Here is a 6,003-nt window from a genome sequence, read left to right on the forward strand (position 1 = left end):
CAGAGCTTGCCCAAATAAAGTGGCGGGGCCAGAATATGAGGCTGGGTCTGTGTCATCTCAAAGCACACTTTCTTTCTGCTCCATCCGGGATGGCAAGAGTTTTCCTCCAGCCTGCCAGCTCTTCATGGATGTTACCTTGCACTGCTGTGCTGTGAACCTCAGACAGTTCAGTAAACGAGTTCTGCGATCAACTCGCCATGTCTGCCATGGACGTTGTGTAGAGGAGACACGGTACGTGTGCTCTGCAACTGCCTCTCCAGCCTGTATCACGCTGAGCACAGGTTTGGAGCAGAAAGAGGAAGAAAACTTTTCTCTGTCTGTCTAGCAACTGTTGGCCTGTTCTCTGAAGAACTCGGTGTTGAAATGCTCCTCCTGCCAGGGTATCTAGTCAGGCTTGGTCTCCTCTCCTCTCTCCCTCTGCCTTCCCGAGAGAGAGGACAGGTCATTACAATTTCTACCAGCCCCCGACCCTGTAAACACCTACCAGGCAGACAGGCTTCAGGGAACAGAGAGCTGTCGTCTTTCTCCAGCAAAACAGCTACGAGCATGAACATTCATTTCCCGGAAGGTCATACGAGTACTCGTGAGCTCACGTCTGGCTCTGGCTCAAAGGAAAGATGTTCTGTGAATGCGGCGCCCTGGCACCAGGCCCGGGCAGCATTCCCCGGGTGGCAAGGCAGTCGTTGGGAAAGCTTGGCACCTGCAGGGTCTCGTTGTCATGTGAGTGAACAGAAGGTGTGAGTTTTCTCCCCATCTTTCGACCTAAAAGCTTGGGTCAAACCAGAGAGGTGAGAACATCTTCTCACCGACCCCCGTCCTCCCTGCCCACCCAGCCCTCTACCCTCCTGCTTTGCTAAAACGCTGCAGCCAGTCGTCGGAGTTGACAGCAGCCTGGAGGGAGTACCTGGCAGGTGGAGGCTGCCCTCCCAGCAGAGAGCTTCAGTCCCAGGCGGGGAACCCGAGGCCGCAGGGCAGCCCCACAGTGAGAGTCGCTGGACCTGCCCCCGAGGGCACGTGGCTTTCCCGAGGTGCTCCCACCCTGGGTAGCCCCCAGAGCCGCCTGTCCTGCCCGGCCTGGCTCTGAGCCTGGGCAGCGGCTTTGCCTGTGGCCGCCTCGCCTGCACGAGCCACCTCTGTTGCCGTTAGGAATTAAGCAGCTTAGGCCACACCTGCTTGGTATTTTCAAAATTTCTTAGAAACAAAATAAATATGCAGCTTATATAACAGTGCTGGCTGGAAAGTCAGTGGTTGCTGGCGTGGGGGCAGCACGTCCGGGGAGGCTGGTGCCGAGGGGGCCTTGGTCAGCCCTGGCCGTTGTTGGACCATTTGCTCTAAACTTTCTAAAGCAAAAACTCTCCACCGAGGAGTGGCCTCCTCCGAGGAGTGACCTCCGAGCCCATTTCAGAGTGAGGCTTGGAGAACCACCGAGGCAGCAGGAGGAGGTCTCAGCAGTGGTGACGAACATGAACCAGGCCCTGGTACAGCTCCGTGTCAAGCACTTCCCCTGCATTATCTCATCACATCCTCACACTAACCCCAGGACGTAAGCATTGAAATTAGAACCACTTGGCGATCAAGAAGCCGTAGGTCAGCTGGCCCTCAGCCTCCATGACCCTTCCTGCCGGCAGCTTTCTGTGTTGCTAGAAACCACCTTTCCCAGACTCTCTTGCAGCCAGGGCTCTCAGTGAGAATTCAGTTCTGTCCTGACATACAAGATTGGCAACTTGGCTTGGTAAGCAAGGGCATGGACGCCTGGTGGTTTCTGCCGCGGCCATCATGTGTCCCATCACCACCGTGGCTGGGGACAAGAGTGGTTATGGTGGCAGTGCCACCTCCCAGCCCGTGGCAGTGAGTTCAGAGGTGGGTCTCATTCCCCAGGTGGAGGAGTAACTCTGCAGGAGTGTCCTTCCCGTGCTTCCTGGGAGCCGTTCCTGGAGGCCTTGCCCAGCGCCTGCTCCTCCAGCCCTTCCTGTGTTTTTGTAGAGACCTAATTCCCTTCATCTATCATCTATCTATCTACCATCTGGCCGTGCCACGCCGCTTGTGAGATCTTAGTTCCCCCGACCAGGGATTGAACCCGCGCCCTCGGCAGAGAAAGCGCTGAGCCCTAACCACTGGACCGCCAGGGAGTTCCCCCTGATTCCCTTTATTTAATCTCTCTCTGTTGAAAACACCTGCAGTGCAGTCCGTGTCCTGTTCTCAACCTGGCTGACACAGTCCCAGAGCAGATCTGGGGCAAGTCCTGTCTCTCCTGTTGGTTCGGAGCACAGAACACGGGGTCAGCAGTGGCCGGAGGGAGCAGCAGGTGTGCTCGGGGCTTTAGAATCAGGAGGCCCAGTGGGCAGTTGCTGCAGGGCTAGGGAGGGGAGCCTGGGAGGAAGGACTTGCCAGAAAGCATGAGTGGGCGTCTCAGGTAGGAGAACAAGCAGCCCTGCGGGGAAGACGCTGGGAGGAGGAGAGACCAAGAGGAAGAGGAGAGATGGAACCAGCCAGGGGAGGCAAGGAGGGTAGAGTCTGTCCCAGACAAAGCGGTTGATTCCTTCCATCAATAAGATGCTTTCAAATGTAAATAACTGAAAACACACTTCAAATGTTTTGTGTTAAAAGGACATCTTATCATCATGTATTAACAAAGACTCCAAAGACAGGGCAGGGTCAAGTTGCTTCCATCTTTCTGAGCCCCCATTCTTAGCAGGTCTACTCGGCCTCGAGGAGGCTGTCCTCATGGTCACAGGTGGCTGCCCTATTCCAGGTGTCACATCCAGACACACCAACTTCTAAGAAGAGGACGCATCCCTTCTGCTGCTTCTGTTTTCATCAGGGAGGAACCTCTCCCAGAGTCCACCCCCAGTAGACCTCCCCTCACACCCTACCGCCCACAACTGGGTGGCGTGCCCATCCTCACCTAGTCACTGGCTGGGAAAGCACACTTCAGTAGTGGCTTCCGCCAGGGGTGCTCAACCCTGGCAGAATATTAGAATCACTTACAGAACTTAAAAAAACATATATATATATACTATATATATATATATATATATAGTATATATTTATGCCCAGTTTCCACCCCGGAACATAGACTAACTCAGGACCCTTGCTAACGACATGTCAATGTAGGCCCATCGACTGTTAACAAGCCCACCACTCTGGTGCGGGTCGCTGATGGTGGGCAAGGCCGTGCGTGGGTGGGAGCAGGGGGCATATGGGAAATCTCTGTACTTTCTGCTCAATTTCGCTGTGAACCTAAAACTGCTCTAAAAAATAAAGTCTATATAAAACTTGCTTTTAAAGCTCAGGATCCTAGGCATTAGTATCTTTTTAGAAGTTCCTAAAATTATTATAATATTCCAGCATGCCACCAGGGTTGAGGAACGATTGGTTTAGACTATTTGAGATTTCTCTCTGAGCTGGGGACAAAGTGACCTTTCTTAGAGGCGAGTATCTGAACGAAATGGGGATTACTGTTACAGAGGGGGGAGGGGATGGAGTTGGCACAGACCACGAGGCACCTGCTACCCTCACCAAGGTCCACAGTGCGGTCAGTCCAAGCCATCAGGGTGACTCCGGAGACATTCGGGGAAAGGAGGAGAGTCAGAGAAGGGCCATCCTGCGGTTGCCCGAGGGTGATGCCGGCCCATGGGAGTGGGAGATGGTACATTTCCCCGCTGTTCAACCTTGGCCAGAGGCTGCGGGTGGAGTCCGGGCAGTGGGGTGCAGGGAGAAGGGAGGCTGGGATGGGGGGTGGGGACACGAGTCCCTGCGGGTCGGGGTAGCTCTCGGGGGCCGTGGCCTACCTCCCCTCAGTCAGTTCCTCCAATCGGCCTCTCTCACTGCGGGGAGATCCTCCATCACCGGAGGTGCTGAGGATACAGCAGTGAACAAAGCAAATTCTAGCTGGAGGGTGGCAGGTGACAAAATAAGTAGACAAATAGCATCTCAGAGGGTGATACATGGACTTTTCCCGTCTGTTTATTCCCGTGTTTAGCATCTGTGTCCGTGTTGCTGTCCGATGGCGACGGTCCTCTGCGGTTCCCAGCACCCTTTCAGCTGGCAGGGGTGGGGTACAAGACGGGATGTGAGCGCGGCGACCCGTGGGCAACCCTCTGCCTCCCCCTCCCCTGCTTCAGTGAACCCCCAAGGCCTGCCCTGAGCCGGGGGGGGGGGCCTCCATTAGCAGGGGGCTTCGAGGAGCAGAGCCCGGCCAACCTCCTGTCGGGTTACCCACAGCTGTCCTGGGGTCAGCCCGTTGCTGCCGCAGCACCCAGCCTTTCCTAAGTCACCCCAATCGAACGTGGCTCCTCGAGAGCACAGACCCTATCGCCCTGTCACAGCACCCAGGACAGTCCACTCAAAAAATAGTGGCTGAACGAACAAACGAGCGGGGGAAATCTTCCCTTCTGTTCTGTCACGACAACAAAAGAAGGGACTGTGACCACAACAGACGGTTTGCTTGTTTTATGTCTGAGAATCTAAACACCAGAAGCTCCACACAGTGGAAACAAAGGATGCTTTGCTAAGCTTGTGGCGATCCGGCTGAGACTCGGGAAGTCACGTCGGGAAGCACAGGGTGCCCTCCGTGCCCTCGGCCCAGCGTGACGGCGGTTTGTGAGGAGTAACCCGGAACGTCACCTGCTCTCGCTGGTGGCCCGCGAGTGGGGAGGGCTCTCGGCCGTTTACGTTTTGGACGATGGCAGTTGTTTGGAAAGAATGAATCCGTTGTGCAAATATTTTTTCAGCCCATTCCTTAGCCCAGGAAAAAACAGTAGAAAGAGAAAACAGTAGATGGGATCACCGGGTGGAGGCAAGATCAAGGGGTTTTTCCATTGTTTTCTTTTGAGTTAAATCTAGTTTGGAAATAGGATTAGTCCAGAATGCGTCAGGTCTGGGACATCACAGTGAAATGGCTTAGATCGTTCTGTCTTGTTATAAAGATAGTAAGTGGGAAGAAAAGGAGGAGGAAAGAGAAAGAGATGATGGTGATTTTTCCTGAAGGTGCTAATCTTCCCTCTGGAACAAGGCAGATCAGGTGTTTGGAAACCCCGAGCCGTCTCCTCCCCAAGCTGAGCGTTTCCAGCTCTCTCGACACATCCTCAAGCAAGGGTTTTGAGGAGACCCTCAAGTGCCACTGCAAGTGACACTTCCGTGGTTTCAGGAAGGAGCAGATGCTCCCGAGACGCGGCCCCGGTGAGTGGCGCAGCGAGCCCAGGCGACACTGCTTCCCTCGGCTGGTTTCCTCATCTGGCTGCTGGTGGGTAGGGGTGGAGGAGAGAGGGGCGGGTCCGGCGAGACTCCCTCCCCCGCATCCAGCCGGGGGGGGGGGGCGGGGGGGCACACCTTTGAGCAGGATATGGTCTTTGCCGTTAATACAGCTTAAACTGCCAGGAGCTCAGGGCCAGGGCCAGAGACTTTAATGTGGGAGGAGAATCCGGGGAGGTGGGAGAACAGAAGTGTGGGGTCCCGGGACCCCAGAGTTGAGGGGGAGGGTGTTGCAAGGAGGGGTGGCCGGGCAGGGCCTTGGGAGGCTGCGGCCAAGACGGTGGGCCTGCCTACACGGGTTGGAGCCCGGATGGACGGGAGTGGTTTCTGCAGAGAGCAGGGGACGGACGGGCTCGGCCGGACGGGTCGGCAGGAGGAAGGAGGGCAGGGACATGAGGTAGTAGCTGCAGGGGCAGCAGGTCTGGAGAAGATTTTGGTTTTGTTACTATTCAGTTATTTGACTTTTGCAAACTAAGGAGCAGGTGTGCACAGTAGACATCCACTGACACAGGGCCTTTCACCCTCTGCCCGGTCCCCCTTCGCTTCTCCTGGAGGGGACGAGGCACAGGTAGCAGCCAGCGGCCAGCCTCGGCCAGTCTTCCCCAGCTGCCCCGCTCTCCCCCTGGCCTGATTCCGGGCTCCTGCTCTGGCCCACGCCCTGATTCCCATGGTTGTCGCTGGACCCTGTCCTGGCCCCTCAGGCACCCCCAGGGCCCAGAGGCTGCCGGCACTGAGGGTCCTGGGGCTGAC

The sequence above is a fragment of the Grampus griseus genome, assembly GCF_964374135.1.
Source record: "Grampus griseus genome assembly, chromosome: 20".
In the NCBI taxonomy this organism is placed as follows: Eukaryota; Metazoa; Chordata; class Mammalia; order Artiodactyla; family Delphinidae; genus Grampus; species Grampus griseus.